Source organism: Centrocercus urophasianus, unplaced genomic scaffold (genome assembly GCF_019232065.1).
Source record: "Centrocercus urophasianus isolate 14NV4802_14NV808 unplaced genomic scaffold, USGS_Curo_1.0 seq_11, whole genome shotgun sequence".
NCBI lineage: Eukaryota > Metazoa > Chordata > Aves > Galliformes > Phasianidae > Centrocercus > Centrocercus urophasianus.
In genome coordinates this window covers 43,981,003-44,000,923 of record NW_024884253.1, presented here as the reverse complement: position 1 = coordinate 44,000,923, position 19,921 = coordinate 43,981,003, and positions in this window count along the sequence as shown.

The following is a 19,921-nucleotide window of genomic DNA, read 5'->3' as shown; positions in this document are numbered from 1 at the left end:
TCATAAAAAAGCTCATAATCCGTGATGATGAGTGTGTGCTAAGTGCTCATAATAACTGAAATAAATAAGAAGAGGTCATTAATAATAAAGCACAGTTTGGATTACAGCATTCAAGAATGCACAAAATGAAAGATGGAGTTGATAAAGGAAAGTGGATAATGGTCCTCTACACTCTGGAAGAAAGATGCTATACGATTGGAGATATCATCTTTGGGTCGAAGAGGGATCACCAGCACATAGCAGAGATTTAGTAATAACTGGTGCAGTTTGTGAAGAAAGAGGTAAAATAAAGACAGGTCATAGTAGACTTAGAGCTGCCTGGGTCCCCAAGCTGGGCTCACCGGCTGCTTTATAGCCCACTTTCTTGACAAGGTGAAACTTCCCACAACCAGGAGAGCTATCACATACTTGTAGATGTGGTATCTTTAACTCTGCCACACCATTTCAGTCCTGTACATTTTAGTAGAAGCTTCCAAGAAGGTCTGGGTGGTGTGCATTAAACACTGCCTCTGGCTCACTTGGGCCAGCATCTGGACTTCTGAAAGAAAATCATCATCCCCCAGATCTTTGTCCTCCAGATTAGTGGCTCTTCCCAACTCCTGATCTTATTCTGTGCAGGGATAGTATGGGCAAGGCAACTCCTCTTGTTGTCCAGAAGCTAATGAACTTCTGGGTTCTTCCCCAACCCAGGCTGACTTCCCAGTGGCCATTTGCTCAGACCATGCCAAGAACAGATGAAAGCTTAGACCACAAAGACATAGGACTGGTTACTCCTGTGGAAGATGAAGGAAGACAGTATAACCAATACTGCTACTATAGCTCACTAGGAGATGGACCAATCCTCCTGCAATTTAGAGTTCTTGTTGAAATTAAGATGTAGGTACACTTGTACAACTTGTAAGTGAGGGATTGGAAGTCATGGCAAACTTCAACTATCACTTTCCTGTTTATATTCACAGCTTGCTGTTTTTCTAGGCTCAGCCCTCGTTTTGCTGATGAGCTAAAAACCTTAAACCTCAGTAGAGCAGAATTTAGTAACTTCTGCCTTTAAATAAGATTTCAGCCAAAGGATAAACTCCTATTTGCGCATGCAGCTCACCTGGAGGAAAGGTTGGGTGAGCAAAAAAACCTGGAGGGAAGATGTGTATTCATGGCAGCAAAAGCCTTTTCCCAAGCCTGCCGATGTGAGGGGAAGCTTGCTGGCTGCAGAGGGAACATCAGGCCCGACTCCAAGCTTGTGTAAAAAAGTCATGTTGGAGCATGTTCAATTAATTACTGCACACAGGAGAAGGAAGGGTCAAAATGATGGGGTCTGTGAGGCTGCTGCCCACGCTTAGGGCTGCATGGAATTTTGTGGCTCCCTTGGGGCTGCTCGAAGCAGCGCCGTGCCTCAGGCACACCCTTGCTGTCTCTAGAAACACAGAAAGCTCAACGAGAGTGTCTGTGCATAGGATGTCCCCTATGTTTCCTCTCTTGTGCTGTTCATTTTTTCAGACCTGCATTGGGGGCCCACTGTCACTCAGCAGTACTTTAGTTTGCACGCCCCAAAGAAGACTTTGTTCCTACTAAGAAGGCCTAAGAACTGGATGTGTGACTTCTCTGTGTGCAGGAGTTCCCAAGTACCTTAGGGGAATTGGGGTGCAGAAGGTCTTGCTCCCACTGTTGAGAAACCCCACGGGTATGGCCTCTGTCTAGCCCAAACACAGGACTTCAGTTCTCCCCCTGAAAAGAGCAGTATCATGAGCATATGGTTAATGACTCATCCCAAGTGGAAAAACAGTGTTTGTTATATTTTATGAAAATTTTATACATCTAAGGTACTGTACATCTGTTGCTATTTAGGCTGACATGTATGTAGAGATTGGCAGAACAAGTTCTCTGTAGGGATGACTGAACTCCAAACCAAACCACAGAACTTTCAAACACTCAGGCTGCTTCTTGAAGGGGAATGAAGGGAAGAAAAAAAAAAAAAAAGAGGATGTTTTTCTGCTCTGTTGAAATGCTGCCTGACTGAGCAATATGCAAGGAAGACACTCTTCAGCTCTGTCTAATCTGTGATAGAACAGGGGCTTATTTATGGAGAGGAGCCTTCCCTCATCATGCAGCAAATCACTTCACAAGGAAGAGCTTGTTGCTGCGCCAAGCTTTTCTCTACCCATGGCTCAGGGAAGGGTCAGAAAGTTAAAATCCTTGTCTGCATCCTACAGCTCCCCTCTGAATCCTGTCTTCTGGAACCTTTTCTCAGACCTGGTCCTGACTCCTTCCTGTCTCACAGTGAGGCTAAAGGTTGCTCTTGGGTTGTTCTTACAACTTTCTGGCAGCAGCATCTGGGTGGCAAGAAAGCAGGGAGACTTACCGGTTAGCCTGGAAGACTTCCGAGGCTTTCTGGGGAGGCGCTGAGTGAATTGACTTCAGTGGAAAGTCATATTTTCCTCTCTGCATCTGTAAGAGTTTCTGTGGACTCCAGCGCAAAGTCCCCTGGGGTGGACGACTAAGTGCTGAGAACAACTGAGGACATGCCTGCTCAGTCCAGCTTGCTTCTCTGTGAAGAGGAAGATGAAGCAAGTGGTAAAGAAATGCTTGCTTAAACATCTCTTATTTATTAGCCGTGTCAGCCCAGTCCTGCCAGGATAATTACAATGGGCAGAAAACTATCCCTCATCCAGCTCTCAAGCTGGCACAGCCTGTGTCTGCTCAGGGTTCCTTCAGCTGTAATCTGTTTCTAATCTAACCCCTAGAGCACAGGGACTGGAAAATACAGTCCTTCTCCTACATACTGTGTTGTGAGGAACCCTGCTGTCTTGCTGTGTGTTTCTGGGACAGATTAACATAAGAATGTCCATGCTGGATCAGACCAAAGTCTGTACAACCCACTGTATAACAGTGTCCTATTTTTTATAATAACCAAAGCAGAAGCCTGTGAAAAGGTATAAACTGGTATCTCCACTGAGTGCTCTCCCATCCTCCAGCCATTGTTAGGATAGAGCTTCCTGGACTAGTTGTGTTTTTGCAGATTTATTGATCTTCAGTGCATTTGTCTGCCATGAAATTGCACAGTCTTCCCAGGAAGCCATCTGAACTTCTCAAGTCTGACACACCTTGCAGTAAGAAGCTCTAAAACTCTTTGTTTCGCTTGCTTTGATCCTGTTTCCTGCTATTGCCATTTGATGCCACAATCTTAATGCTGATGAGAAGGAGCAATGTGTGTACAGAAAGCAATCCTTGCCCAGAAAACTCAGGTGAAAACAGGGTGACCAGCAAAGATGGAGAATTATTGGTTGGAAGTGACAGTTGAGATTGGTCATTGACTGAAGCACTCCTTTGGCAAATATGGCAGAGATTTGGTTTGGTCTGGTTCAGTTCAGATGGCAGGATCAACAGGAGAGCCCACGTGGTTAACTCTGTCACAGAGCATTTAAAACCATTTCAGTGGAAAGAGCAGTATGAACACGGTGAGGCTGAATGTGGTGGTCAGAATCAGGAGGCTGCGCAGCCAAGTATGTTGGGTATGTATGGGTATGGGGTGGATGACCTGGTGGGAGCTGGTATGAACAGCTTCAGAACCCACTGCACCCTCTACTGGAGGGACAGGAATTGCAGCAACCCATAAATCTGCCTGTCCTGATTCTGCTGCTACTTGCACTGCCTCCAGGCTTGAGACAACGGAGCGTAGTGCTTTCTTGACTTCCACCCAACAGAATGGCAACTTACAGACAACTTATGGGCACTTGACTTTTCTCATACTTCCCTTTTTTAATTTTTTTTTTTTTAATTTTTATTTTTTTTAATAAAGAAGATTTTTTTCCCCCTTATTTTTTTAAAGGTTTTTTTTCCCCCTTTCTTTTTCCCCTTTCAGATAACTTTTCAAACAAATGCCTTGATATTCACTTTAGTAGCATATATCCACGGTGTTGACCTATCAGAACAATAATAACACAGTTTCTATACAGAAATAGCTTGGCCAGAAGCTTTCTGGCTAGCAAAACAAGCAGAATAATTCTGTCGTCCCCACCCAGTACATAGTAGACGTATAACAACATTATGTAATTTGACAAGGCTTGCAGCTCCATCAGCAAAGGCGAAAGCTAGAATGATCCCTTTGTTGCTGTTGCTAGAGATTATAGCACCGTAGGACATAACAGTACCAACAATGTAGTGCAAGCCAGATTTGCACTTAAAGACGTTGTGGACATACTTTGCTATTACGGCTATCTAGTATTTCTCATAAAAGACCCTCATTTATACTTTGTCTCAGACTGCCTCTCTCCCAAATGTCAGAGTTTGGCGTGATATCTGAAATGAAGAACATCCATCCCTGAAGACCAGTGGTTTTATGGGCTTGAATACATCTTGAAATATAACAAATTATCTTTCTTTATAGGCTTAGCAGCAGGCACAATCTACCAAATCCTTTTAAGTAAGCAGTAGTGCCTCAGAACCTAAGGACTTTTTGGGAAGCAAGTTTCTTGTTGTTAACCCTTTGGATAAAGTCAGGCTTCTTGCTGCCTCCTGAGATGAACTGTAGTAAATGGAACAATGCTATGAAAAGAATGAACACAGAACACACAAATCCAGCAGTGTTTCTGTTGCTACCTTTGACGACTATTGCACTATATAGGAGTATTAGGCAACTTGGATAACACTTCAAGTATTTTAATTCCATGACTTTACATCTGAAACTGATAAAAATCTTGACTGGAGTGGTTCAAGAATGTGTTTGCATGAATAAAATAGTGGAAAATAGATTTAACATTCACACAAATAATCTAATTCCCTTCTTGGAAAAATTCTGATACTGTAATTTCTGCACTTCTTTGACTAAAATTTGGCTGTAGTGAAGCTAATGTCTGATCTCTGTCTTAGCCTTCTCCAGTGATAGAAAAAGAGAGTAATTCTGATTTTTCTGTTTTAAAATAACATTTTCTGTAAAATGCTGGTAACGTACCTAATTTAGCAAGAGATTAAAAATTAAAAGGGCTTCTACAGATCACTGGAACAATGAGGCTTGTTACTGAAGGCAAGTAAATATGTAAGCTGAGCTGCTCAGTTGAGGCCTGAAAGAAATTTCAGTCACCCAGGACATGGAGAAGTTAGTTAATTATCATATGAGGAGAAAATTGTTTCTGTGCAGTTGGGGCAGAGTAGTTGTGTCCATTGTAGAGTAGTGGTATCCACTGTAGCAGGTAAGCAGCCCTGTATGCACGAGGCACAAGACAGGTGTTACAGCCATCTCTCATTCTAGCACGCTATCTTCAGAAGAGCATTCCTGACACAAGGAACAGTGCCCATACCTACCTCAGCTGATATGCCAGTGGAAGTTTTCCCAAAATTGTATTTCCTCTTAGTTATGCTTTGTTTTTGTTTCATTATCAGGGTAAATGCAAGTATTACAATAAAATTTATGAATTTGCTATGTCAGTGTATAAACCAAAAGAATGGCATGTCCCATGAATAATGTTCTGTTGCTGGACTATTTTCATAATGTCAGATTAGTTGTCTTCTAATGGTGTCCAGTTTGATTTTCTCTTTTTAATCTCTATCCTTGACATTATCCAACCTGAATGCCTGCAGCAACCACTTCTACCAGCTTCCAGTCCTGTACACATAGAGTATTACTATATAAAATAAAATAAAATAAGAAAAAGAACCCCTTAAAATAGGAAACCCAGTCAAACTGAGCTGATTTTCAGAGCAAATGGGTTTGCCTCAGCTTGGCACTTTGAAGTTTTCATTTCATTTGGTCCAAGCTATGGCTCTTTGTCCTGCAGTGTTCATAACTCATGCACAACAAATCTGAGAATATCATGTCGTTATTTTTTGTTTCCAGTATGTTGTGATAGCCACCTGTGCTGAGAACATACTTCTTATTTCAGCCTGCTAGGCACCTTTTTCTTTTCTTCAAAATATTACAGAAATCTACTCCTCAGTTCTTCCTCCTTCTCCACAGATACTCTGTGTTTCCTTTCCCTTTTCTCTAAGCGCTGGTTGCTATTTGTGTTGATGCCTTGCTTGCCACCTCCTCTAGGTTTCTTTTCCTCAGTTTTCCCATCGTTTCTTTTTTTTTGCTTGTCAGTGTGGACTTGATATTTCATGGGCTTCTCCCTTCTTTGCAGCTTTCAGGAGAAATCTTTACTCATTTTGCATCCCCACCGAATCTGTGAATCATAGAATCACCAAGATTGGAAAGACCTCTAAGATCATCCAGCCCAACCGTCCACCTACCACCAATATTGCCCCACTAAACCATGTCCCTCAGTACAGCATCTAAATGTTTCTAGAACATCTCCAGGGACAGTGACTCCACTGATTCCCTGGGCAGCCCATGCCAATGCCTGACCACCCTTTCAAAGAAGAACTTTTTCCTAATATCCAACCTGAGCCTCCTCTTTCACAACTTCAAACCATTCCCTCTCGTTCTACCTCTACTTAAGCAGGAGAAGAATCCGACTCCCACTTCACCTCCTTTCAGATAGTTGTGGAAAGTCATAAGTTCTCCCCTGAGTTCCTCTTCTCCAGGCTGAACACTCTCAGCTCCCTCAGCCTATTCCCATGAGACTTGAAAGCTGAGGAGGACAACCATCACATCAGACATGTTTTTGATTAATGTGTTTGGGTTTCTTGGTCTATTCTTTGGTTATTTGCACTCTGAGCTCTTACAGTATGTATTGTATTTGTTTTGTTGTCGTTGTTGTGTGGAAGTTACTCAGGAAGATTACATATACAATCAGAAAAGCCATTTTCTGTATAGTTTCTCTCTTTTCTCCAATAATTAACTGTCTAATTTGAAGCCGTTTGTGTCTCAGTTTCAAAGGAATAAAGCCATTTTTAAAAATTCTCAGACCTTTTGCTGGTTTAGACCTTAGTTCCATAGTCGTAATTCTACTTATCCATCCAGCTCTTGCCAAGATTACCAATGGCACTGATGTTCTTTAGGTGGGTTGCTCTTCCTTGGTAATGCGGAGTTTGACTCATGCAAGTGAAAGAGTACTGTTACCACTGGAGAGCACTGTTATACAGCTACAAATTCTAATTTATGTCCATCAGCTCCCTACTCAAAATCCCCTTCTGTTCATTGTTTGCTACATCTAGCAAGTATTCGACCACCATTGGTTATTTGAAGGGCTGAAGAAAGTTTTTCTGACGGTCCTCAGAGCTGCAGACTGTTATGCTAATTTCCACATTACCTGTCCTTGTGTACTGATGGGACAACAGCCTTAAATATGTTTGCCATCAGAGGTGGTCTCAAAGCACAGGAGACCTTTCAAAGCTTTTCATGCTCTCCTATCTCATACACAGAAGGAGCGAAGAAGTCCTTTTAACAGTGGTAATTACTGCATGCATCCATTTCATCACTTCCCCCTCATCACTTTCTATTTCTCAAGGAGAGGAGCAGCTCTACTTTTGAGCTAAGCAATCAGTGACAACTTCCCTGAAATTTACCCAACTAAATATTACAGTGTAGGTGACTCTGTACTGGGTTTTCAGGGACGTGTCTGATTGCAGATGGTAATGCTCCTGACTGGCATGGGGCAGCTGCAGTTGCTCAGGGCGCCGATGGTACCTGTTACACGCCATCAAAGCTGAGTCATCTCTAGGCTGAAGCAGCCCCAGTCCTGCAGCTTTTCCTTAAAGCAGTTCTCCATCTCCAACTATCCTGATAGTATTAACTGAGCTCACTGCATTTCATCACTTCTCCTGTAGTGGAAGGTCAAAACTGGGCACTGTCTTTCAGATGTTGTCCAACAAGTGCTGAGTAAAGAGGAGCAACTGCTTTCACTGAGAGCATTACTGCACTCCTGTTGGCAATGCCCAAGATGCTGCTGGCTTTACTTTCTGTCAGTGCGTGCTGTGGATTCACACAGTAAATCCACCAGTACCCCAGGTCCTTTGAGGCAGAGCTGTTCCCCAGGCAGCCAGTCCCCAGCCTCCTTTGCTGCCTTTCATGTCTGTGACGGTCTGAATAGCTCATTTTAGTAACTGGCTGGAGCTGGCTTGGCTTGGGATACTCTGGGCTCAATGTAACATCCGGCAAAAATACCCGAAGCAGATTTCATCCACTCTGACGGGATATTTTGTACCATTGGCTGAAAACAGAAACCGGCCAGGATTGCGACCACATCTTGTGAAGATATATTTCTAATGGCAGAATCCTTTATCACTCCAGACATACTCTGAAAATTATTGCGATCCAGACTGAATATGAATCAACGGTCATTAAATCTTGCATTGTGAGTACAAGAGGCCAGATGATACATTTTGCCAAGGTCTTTCCAGTACTTGCTGGAATGTAATGGCTCTTTAGGCTCTTTTGAGTGATGCATGTCACATACTGCACATATAAAAATGCACGAGCACTCCACGTGATCAAACCAAACCTCTGAGGGTTTCTTTGGCTCTTCAGTTGCTGAGCTCAGATCCATGAGTGGGACACAGTGCTTCGTTTTTCGGCTTGCATGGAATTGCTGACTTGTTTAATTTAAGAATTATTGGTGGGATTTTCAGAAGGGCCTTAAGTGACTTATGAACATAAGCCCCATTGAAAGTCGAATCCTACTTTCCATAAATATCGACCATATTTCTTCTGGTAAAATGTTTCTGGCTCAAGGGCCTCCTGCCAAAAACAACCTGTCTCCATTTCTAGACAGCTTCACCCTGCATTTTTGATATGTGCAATATCCCTGCAGAGCAGAACATTGCAGGCCAGGAAATGAGTGTGGAAACAAAAGGAACGTAGGAAGCACTGTGGCCACGTCTGACCTGGGGGACAAGACATGGCGGGCTGCAGCTGGGCCACGAGGGCTGCCTCCCTGGGCCTCTAGCCAGGAAACTGCGCACAGGCAAGAGCAGGAGCCCCCACCTTCTTTTTTTTCCTTCATTGACAGATATATGTTTCTAGGGAAAATAACACAGAGGCAACAAAATCTGTCAGTCACAGATTGTGACTGTTTCTCTGACCGGTTTCCATTGTCTGTCACCCAGGAAGCAGGTTGGCTGCTCGACACAGAATGTGAGCAGTAAGAAACTGGAGGCAAGTAGACCTGTAGCTAGAACATGGAGGAGAAGGCAGAACATTCTATTTCCCTCTTTCCTTTCTCTTGCTGCTACCTTAACCAGCAGTGCACTGGGATGGCTGATCCTTCCCCTTGCACACATGGGTTTTTAACCATTTCTCTGACCACTGTACCAGATTTCCTGAGATACTTGATTGCCCAGACCAAATACACCACTGACTCAGTTCTTTAAAGCAAACAGAAATTCAGGATAAGCAGGATGAAGTAGGATCTCTAAAGGGAAGTGTTACTGCTTCATCAGCTGGAAAAGCAAATGTTTGCTAGCGTCCTTCTGTGATCAGGATCTCATCAGTATGAGTATTCCTTATGGCCATCATCAGTTGGGCAGGGAGAAGTTTGCTACAGTGCTACAGTACCTTCCACCTTTGAAACAGATGGATACCACTTCCGAAATACTTTCTGATGTTGCCTCAACTTGGACTTCTCCAACCATCTAGAGACTCAAAATGGCTTCTTGCTTTGTAAAAATGTATGTCCATACCTTGTAATGTATGTACTGTGATGACAAGAGATTTAACATACAACTAGTAGCAAATAAAACAAATAGGAAAGCTGCCATCACTATGGATATGCTTGTAGAAATTGAATAAAGAGGGGTAGGCTTTTTGGGATATGATAGAGTATCTAGAGGTGTGTTAAGCTCTTGTCTTCTTGTTATCCCTGTAGAGTACCTGAATGGAAAAGGCTTCAGCTCCTTCAGGCGTGAGCATTCCCTTACAGAGAAAATAAGCATGCAGTAATGAGGGAGAAAAGAGAAGATGAGCGTCTTCGGTATCACCTGCAGACTGAGTCTGGGTTTCCCAACTCAGAAGCTCAGATGTGGCTACCTATGGGATCTGTTCCCACCTTGTTATATGTAAAAGACCACCCAAGAGGCTGGTAAGTACAGGTTCTCTTTGTGTGGAAGAAGGAAAAGGAGACAAGAAAAAAAATAACAAAAAAAAAAAAATCTTTCCTCAGCTTCTACTTTATTTTATTTTTTGGAGGAACAGTATACTACATTTCTGTTTTACTTTCTTAACAGATACCAGGAGACTTCTTAAAGGTTATTTTTGGAACCACTACATCTCACTCTTTCCTGAAGCCCCAGTCAGGTCAGTGACACTAAGGAACAACTATTTGTACCAGACGAGCTCTGCCTCTCAACCTCTGTGTCCTGTGGAGCAGGCACTGTTGCTTGAAAGAAGAAATCTAGCAGGGCTTGTTTGGGGGTTCAATTTGTTTCCTTGTTTCCCTTTAGCAAGAGACCATGGCGATTAGCAACATTAAACGAGCTGCACAGAATCTCAGGCTTCCCTTTAGGGAGCTGCAGAGATATGGATGCCAGCTGAGCTTTGCCAGGCTGTGAAATTCAGGGGCTAGGGCTCAGAGCTGGTAGCAGCAGTGTGGGGTAGAATCTTTGCGTGCGTGATCCTCCACCCCTGACTCAGGTGCCCACATGCTCACACATACAGATGCAGGGCTGGCTCTATGCCTGTCCCCAGCGTGAACATTGCCTAATGTAAGCCAGGCACACTCTTGCATGAGCAGTCCTGAAATCCCAGTCCTACCGGCCGCAGCAGTTGCCTATCTGGCTTCCTGTGTAGCTGTGGGCACATAGGAGTGCAAGAGGGGCAGGATCTCACATTTTTTCATCTCAGAGTGCCTTGATCTTAAAGATGTAACCTGGGGGAGGAATACTCAGGTAGTTCCCTCTTGTGTCCCGTATTTTTAATGTATAGTGGGAGATTATTTCAGTATGATGCTACTTATTGGTTTCCCTCTTGCATGATCAGTGCTGGGAAAGAGCCTGTCTATGGAAGTTTATCACCTGCTTTCCAAGTGTGCATTTGAGATGAGCCTGTGAACCACTTCCTCAGTTTGATGAAGAGCTCCCCAAAAAACTTCCACCATCTTAGTGGGATGAAGGCCCTTCTCCTGCTGGGGTTCTCCCTTTTGGTGGTAGCATCCCCTCTGGGGGTTGGAGGGACCATGAAGAAGTGGCATCACCTGGATGGCAGCTGTGGAAGCAGGAACTTGTCTTCATGCACTCAAGGGATGCCCATTCCCGTTGGGTATGAACAGCTCACTGTTAGCAGCAGGTGGGATGGAAACATCATACGTACAATGCTCAATCACTATCAGCATCTGGCTATTTTATTTATTTGTAGTTGCAGCCTTAGAAAGTCTGGAAAGGGCTTTTCATGCTAAATGAATTATGTTTCAGCCTAGATCCACATTCACAGAGTAATCTGCTGGTTTCCCCTTTTCACAGAATGTCATACTCTGTTTACAGGTGGCAGTGAACACCTACTATAATCATCGAGCTTGCATAAATGTTTTACACAGAAGCAAATGCCATAGGTGGCCAAATGCTAGCAAATGCCTAAGCACACATGTCCCTAAAGTATTCAAGATAGTTAATGGCAGTGATTTGATAACAAGTGGTTGGAAAGGTTAAACAGCACTACCGACTTAAGTAAAGCAAGTGTACTCACATAGAGGTGATTTTCAATGATTTTTCAAGTCTCGTGTCATTGAAACATCCTGATCCATATGTTGTTTTTCCACACGCTACATAGAAAAAAAAGATCTTCTCTCAAACTGGCTCTTCCCTTTCAGGAACTTTCCCTCGTTTCTGTGAGTCTGCAATACTGGACGCACTGGTTTGCCTGCTCTGCTTGGAGAGGAGCTACCCCCGCATGGATGAGCCTTCTAATATTAGGGTGGGAAGGGCAACCTTTGAGCCAATGCAATCTCTGGTCACAAAGTGCCACCTCACTGTGCTGCAGGATGTACCTGATCATAGAATCATAGACATGTTTGAGTTGGAAAGGATCCTTAAAGGTCATCGGCTCCAACCATCCTGCAATGAACAGGGACGCCCACAGCTACATCAGGTTGCTCAGAGCCCCATGCAGCCTGACCTTGAGTGCCTCCAGGGATGGGACTCATACCTTTGCGGGATGTACCCTACTGACCCTCACTCCTCCCAGGCTGGGTTTTGCAAAAGGAACAACTCTGCCACATCCAAGTCACTACAGGTGGTATGGACTTGCATACGCAGTTGTTTTTCTGAGGTCACCATGCTCTAATATGAAGAAACCTGAGCTGGAAGCCCTGCCTTACACATCTTTCAGCCTACTCTGCACATTATTCAGGCATTATAATACCAGGGTACCAAAACCTGAATGTTTCAGAGAATCTAATGCTCCTTTTCTTTTTGGCTTCTCTGAAACTTATTTAAGTCAACACCTCACATTTTAAGCTAGTGTAAGGAGTATCCACTGAGTTTTTGTTACAATGCCAAACAGGGGTTTTCTTACTTCTAGTCCAATCCTTGAGAGAGGATAGCCTACCACAGAACGTATCCTGATCCAACTGTTATGAATTATGTGGATCTGTTTATATGGATGTTTACACAATGTTTGTTAATTGTAATTACTTATCATATTTCAAGGCAGCTGCAGTGTGGAAGGGATCTACTAAATGGTTACCATTCTTCAGAAATGCAGTAAGCACCGGTTTCTAAAGTAAGACCCGACATTAATGTATACCAACGAGATTCCCCTGTGAAACAAAGCAACTGGAATGTGAGTCTGCTCCTGGCAACCCCATTCCAGCCCCCACTACCATTGCAGACATAGGTGCCATTAGCATGACAGGGTGGAAGAAGAATTTCAGCATGAAGTGTGGCAGAGATGAGCTGGAAAAGGAACACGTTGCACATGCCCTGCACTTCCAGCCTTCCTCACCCAGCTCCTTCCTGCCTCTAGCAAATGTTATTTCCTTCAGCTTCGATGTGTGGGTGCTAACAAAATGCAGACCTACAGCAATGTTTTTTCCACTTGGGGAGATAGGAAAGCTTAAATTAAGCCTTCCCAGTTGATATTTGCACTGTGTTGTGTTTGTTCCTTATTTTTGTGTAACTTCCAGCTCTGCTCATTCAAACGCATTTACTTCTCCTGCTCACCCAGCAGCAGCTCGCCATTGTCAGCTTCTTGCTTCTGTCACTGCTGGCTGTGTGAAGATGATTCTTTGCTCCACATCAAAAGCAATTTGGAGCTCATATCCTTAAATCTTTGTCAACTAGCTGTGCTTGTACTGCTTCAGTACAGACAAAGATGTCTTTAATTATTTCATTTTAAATTTAATCTCGTCGTACAATCATAAGGTATCCTCAGTTGGAAGGGACCCATAAGGATCATCAAGTCCATCTACTTTCCCAACTCACCATCAGTTGCCTGGATTAAGTTACAAGCTGTACTTGCATTATCCTAGAACCAGAAGAGCACAAGAACTTGGCCAGACAAAAGGTCTGTGTGTGCAGCCTGTGTGCACACTCAATGGTGAGTGCTGGCCTCTGCCGCCTGCAGCACTCTGCAGCTCCTGGGTCAGCTTAGTGCAGTGTGGTCCATTCAGATTGAATACTTGGTCATTATGTTCCATGAATTTTCCCAAGGATTTTTTTTCAATCCTTTGACTGTTTAATTTTCGCTCTATCCTGTGGCAAGGATCTTCACAGCACAGCTAGATTTTGGATGGAGAAGTACCTCCTTTTGTCTGTGTCAAACCTGTTAGCGTGATGTTCCTTCACTGAAATATTAGCACTGTGCTATAGCACTTATGCCTCCACAAACTAAGAAAAGAAAAAAAAAAATGTTAATCATTTTAGTGAGAAAAATAAAGTGGCCCATAATGAATATGTCAAGTGTATATCACAAATCAAAGCTGACAATCGAATGTCTGAAAACCTGATGTTGCAATTTTTCCCTTTTCTTTAAGACCTTTGAACAAATCTTTGGGGGCTGGCAACATCTGAAAGTGCTTAGGTGAAAGTGGCATGAAAAGGTGTGATCAAAGCCATTTTCTTAGCAGACATAAAAATCATAACCTATCTGATTTAAAATAGGGTAAGCAAAACCCTACTTGCCTGCTGGAGAAGATTCCATTGAAACTAGTTGTAGCTATCATGAGGCTCAAGAAGCATGCTTGGGACGCTGGAGATTTGGATCTAAAGCGAACCTTCACCAACAGGCATTTAAATACGCTAGAGACTTGGAGTCTTGCAATGTTATGATGTTATGTATATGAAGAAAACTCATTTTAAATTATGCAGTCTGATGTTAGGATGAAGTTAAACTGCATACAAAATAATAAATTTCATTATCGGTTAAAAAATCACCCCGCATTTTAAAAAGATGTTCATAGGCATCTAGCAATGTAGGTTAAAAGAGGAAGAAAAAAACCCAACTTTTTAGCAAGGTACAAAATAATGTGTTTAGCTTCAGGCATTCTTTAAACTGCCTCTTCTTTAGGAAGTGAGCACAGATGTGTGAGGTTCCTGATTTAGTTCCAAGCCAATACTCTTAATTAACTTCAAATTGTTTAAATATATAACATCTCAGCTCAGGGAAGATGCATCCTGGGGGTGCACTGTGCTGCACTCAGGTGCCCCTTGTTCTCAAGCACCACAAACTACTGTGATGTTCCATCCTACGTCCTAGTTTGGCAAATTGTTTCCATGCAAATGCGTGTGTGCTCTTTGGGCACATAAATAAAGGCGGAAGGGTGTTCGCACTGGGAGGCGTGGCTGGGAAAATAAATACGGGTACAGGTTGAAGCTCGAAAAGCACATTTGGTCATAACTTCACATTACCCTGGGTATGTCTAGGTAAAGGGGACTGCTACTTACGAAAGACGTGGGGGCTCTGGGTGAGAGATGTTGATCCTAGAATAGAAATGGAGGGTAAACAGGCAAGGAGCAGGCAGAGGAGGCTGTGCTTAGCTGAGCCTTATTATGCTATTAATAAGTTCTCTGTTAATTAGCCCTTGAAAGTGGCTGTACTAACCTGGTTGTATGGCTTTGGAGGTCCTACACAGCTTTTCTGCATAGGACTGTGCTGTGTCTTACCTCGTGGATCACCTCCATCACCTTTTAAACCAAAGAGAGATTCATCCTCCCCTTACGCCCACTATGTAGCATGGGTGGGCTGCTGGATTTTGGTGGGAAGAATGATCTGTGCTGCCCAGAAGTGACCTCTTTCACTTACCGAGGAGCATGAGAAAGACCATGGGATTGAAAGGAGATGGCCCTGGCAGAGGTCTACAGTGAGGGCCTGAAAGAGTGAAAAAACAGGTGGTGCATTTTCTGCCATGGGGTTAAATGAAACAGGCTCAAAAGAAACAAAAAGAAGAACTTCTTCGTGCAAAATGTAGCTAAGAAAGAAAACTTGTGTGTGCTAGACATCCATAAAGGTGCAAGAACAAAATTTGATGAATAAAGAAAAAGTTGCCCAAAGCTGTCACTTTTGGCAGTAGAAGTTCCGGGGCAAGAAATTCAAGGCCAGGAAACCACAGCAAAAAGTTACTGTGCCACGGCTCTAACCTTGCACTTTTCTCTACTTACCTGCTGCTGATCAATGTTGCTGGCAGGCCCCTGTGTGAGGTGAACCTCAAAATAAAGTGCCTCAGTTGAAAGCATTCAGCTAGTGGACATATGACATGAAAAAGACAGAATTACCAGGAACCAGGACAACAACAATAAAAAATAATGCAAAGTTGTATGACTTTTTGTGCAGGAATTTGTCTGCAGTGTGGAAGAAATGCATGCCACCAACTCCTGGCTTACACTGAGAAAAGCAAATAACATAAGCCAAACAGGCTCAGAAAAATTCATTTCTTAGATAAATGGTTAGGCTATCTATCTCAGATCGAATTTGGTAACAGCAGAAAGGCAATTTCTATACTGAGACACTGAGTACCTCATTGTGAGTAAAATGAAAGGCAGTTCAAGCATGTGTTGTCACAGATATATTAGCACAAGCATGTCTATCCTCAATAAAATCTCTTGCTCAGTAACACTGAATACATCAAATAGTATCTAGAAGGCAAAAAAACCTTGGTTAGAGTTGTGGTGCTGTACACTGAGTGCACTGATGCATACCTCTCAGGCTTTTGAAGCTGCACTTCCTCCCTATACTGAAATTGAGGAGAGAATAATTAGCAGTCACTCTCTCAGAAAAGGTCTTTCAGATTGTCTCCTACCTTCCCAAGTCTGACAGGAGCCAGCCCAGAGAAAATGTGTGCATTAAATAAATATAGGTAATATTACAACATCATTCATATGTTCAGGCGCTCCTTTGAACAACCATGTGAGCCAGAAATCTAATGAACAAACAGTTGAATATAACCTCTGGATAACCCTTTAATCTTCTCCTCCATTCCCCTTGAATGTCTGAGGAGAGAACATGAGGAGACAGCAGATTGAAGGAGCCTGACCAAGGGAGCGACTGGCAGACAGTGAGGCATGGATGTTTCGTTTGTTTGCAAATTTTTGCAATTAAGGAAGTGTTGAAAGATTTTGAAAACATGTTATCATTGAGAGAAGAGAGGCTCTTAGGATTTAAAAGTCCGATGATCTGTAAAGAGGATAAAAGACTGACTGACTTGGGTTGATGTTAAGTCAAGACTTTCATTCAGACTTCCTCCCAAAACAACATTAAAAACGTGAGCTGTCATTCTTGGGCAGTCATTCTTCTGACATTGCCACAGCCACGGCCTGAGAATACCAAAGCAACACATAATGTAACAACAGGACACTGCTGAGAGGAGCTCTAAAACCCCATCTGATCCCCCTGATGTTGTCAGAGAAGTAAGAGGTGCTGAAGGAGATAGGAGGTATACCTGCAGTGAGCAGAGAAAAAAGACTCTGGGGATAGCTTCATGGGTTATTACCATGAGAGGGGGGGCAGAAGTAAGAAAAAAAAATAGCAACTATTGATGAGGGAAAGTTGTGAATAAGGTTGGAAGATTTACAAAGGACTCACCAGAGGCTAACACCTAATAAAAAATATGATCTTTCATTTTATGTCAGAAAATCGAATTAAGCCAAACAGTGAAGATGGCTGGAAATAAAATATGTCAAAGGATGAAAGTATCAATGTGAAATCTTAAGTTCATCAAGAACAGTGGCCTAGACACCAAGTCAAATGCAGGTTCACAAATGTAATTAAGAAAATCAAAACTGTCCTCTGTCAATCATTAAACAATTGAAGAATAGAGATAATGAGGGGAAAGAAAGAATGACAGTGAAGAAACAAGGAGAAATCTAATCTTTCCCTTCTGCAAAAAAAGGTAGGATGACTCCAAAAGATGCATATTTCCCTGAAGTAAAAATATTCTATCATGTGTTCTGACTTTCAGATCCTCTAGATCTCATTTGCTGCAAAAATAGTTGTGCTTCTGCTTGCCCTGTCCCTTATTTACACAGAAGAGCACACCTCATCTTGTGAAGGTGCTGCTCTACAGTGTCTGCATGAGTTGATCTTGCCGAAGTGGTTGGTTCAACATTGTGGCCTCATTTACTGAACTTTCAGCCACTTGTCTGAACAAACGTATCATTGGCTCCATACATAAGGAGGAAGAAGGCTGGGTGAGATCAAACATCTTGAAAAGACACGAAAGCAAGATGAGATCATGAGACTGGGGACTTCCACCAAGATTGGGTGTAAGCAACAATGCCGTCTGTATGGCCAGAACATTTAAAATTGTTATCACCTTGGAAGTGCTTTACATTTCAAATCTCTGGGCAAATCTTTGTACATCATTCCCCACAGTCCATGCAAAGGCAATGATTTTGTATATTGTATGGTGGGAAATCCAGCCCACTGACAGTTAAGATTCTTCAAAATACGCTTAGAAAATAGCGACTGAGAGAAACATCAGAAAGCAGCCCATATCTAGATATCTAGAGGTGTGCTCAAAAGACAGGTGCATAAACATTTTCCTTGTGGAAAGAACCACAGAATTTTGTCTTCTCTTTGTCCAAGTGCAATTTCCTCATTGATCGCTAGGATCAGATGCGCCAGGAAAGGCAATTTGTTCTTGGAAATTTTTTTTTCTAAATTGCAGCGAGGGATTGGGATACTACTGTTACAAATGATTGCTTGCTACAAAACCCAGACGTTTTACTCTTAAAAATAAATACAGATTGAAACGTCTCAATGTATTTATTTTACCCTTTAATAAACCGCATTTGTGTGCTTACCATTAACCTTCCCATTCAAATGTCATTAGCTGCTAATTAAGATGTTGATATGCTGATTGTATATCTTGCAGTGGAGATGATTTGCAGGCACTTAGTAGGTGTTTATCAAACTCCAGCACACGTTCTGGTTTAGCATACGCACGGCACATTTAATTTACCGAACGCCGTCACAGTTCTTCAATTATTATTTTTTTTTTCTAATACATAATGAGCGAAAGAAGGAAAAAGCATGGCAAATTGTCAAGAGTCATCTCAGAAGAGAAGAGTGTACAGTAAGCGGTGTAGGACGGAGCCAGTGGTGTGCCTACTGCTTTTGCCTCTGATTTCAATAAGCCTTATTTAGAAACTTCTAAAAAGATCTGAGCATATTAATAACAAAGTGAAGCCCTTTTAATTTGTCTACAACTTACAATGTCCCACTAGTCTAGAATGGAATGCTCTGCAGTGCTAAAGGTTTGTTTCTAGCCACATGCTATCACCAAGAAGAGTTTAAATCAAGGAAAGGCAGACGGGATTCTGCTCGTGCCAAAACAGTTCTGCAACACAGGGTATGTTTTCACAGGACTTTTTAATATAATTTATGAATATTTGCTCGCAACATAATTGTCTTTTCTGCTGACATTTTCAAAGCAACACTGTGATTTGTTGGGTCTCCTGAGAGTCCAAGTACAAAACTGATAATTATATTAAATATACATAGACAATAAAGAGTGTGTTTACATAACTATGCCCATAAATATCTGATTGAACAGTCATTGTTCTCAAAACCCTTTTAAGCAGCTCTCAGAGGGATCCAATTCTAATGACATGATGGTTTAAAAGATGTTGCTCAGTCTTGTTCCATATTTAATTAACTTTCCTTTTTTTAAACTTGTGATGGTGGAGACAATAACGAATAGCTCTGAAAGGAAAGCAAGCTCTGAAACATGAGTGAGACCTTGTCGGGCTTTTGTGTGCCACGCACAGCAGAAGATCTGTGCGCACAGGTTGGTGGCCGGGGACCCCTCTGCTCCTGGGGGACTGCATCACTGCAGTGCTCACAGCTCGCTGCGACTATGAACAACAGCAGCAACGATCATAATAATTAAGGAAATCTTCCGCATACAAACAAGGGAAGCAGCGTGGGGAGGGGAAAGGCATGCATTAGATAGAGGTGGTAAAAAGGGTCTGATCTTGTTTATTTTCGTGCTGCTACAGAGCACTGAAGCAAATATTTTAAGGAGAATGGCACATTGCCCACTAAGATGTAAAGAGCGTGCGAGCATTAATTGAGCATCAGTGTATGACTGAACACATTAAACAAGAATCGAGGTAACATTTCCAAATCCAGGGATGGTCCAGCCCTACGGAGCCCTTCACTTTGCCTCATCTCATCACAGCTGTAACAGCAGCACAATATTCTGTTTTCACACTCAGCTATTTTTAATTGTCGCCAATTATAATTCATTTACTTTTATGTGTCCTACTTGTCACAATATTAGCATTTGTAAGTCTTTCCCTTCGCAGGCTGTGAGAATCTGTTGTGACATCTCAATAAAGCAGGATTCAATCAAGGTGTGAATGAATTGTTAATCTTGTTATAAATAGAAGGTGCCATATGTTGGTATGGAAGGGATGTCTTTTCTGTGTGTGTGTGCTGAGGACAGTGGTAATGAAACAAAGTGAGTGGGCATGCCAGAATTACTAATAAAAGTCTGGTCATTGAGAAGTGGAGAGGGCTCCGGCTCTTCTACACACTATCAAGGACATGAAAACTACAAGGTATCATAGGCAGAGCCTTCGAAATATCCTTTTTGGGGGGGGTTTCAGACTAAGGTTAGCA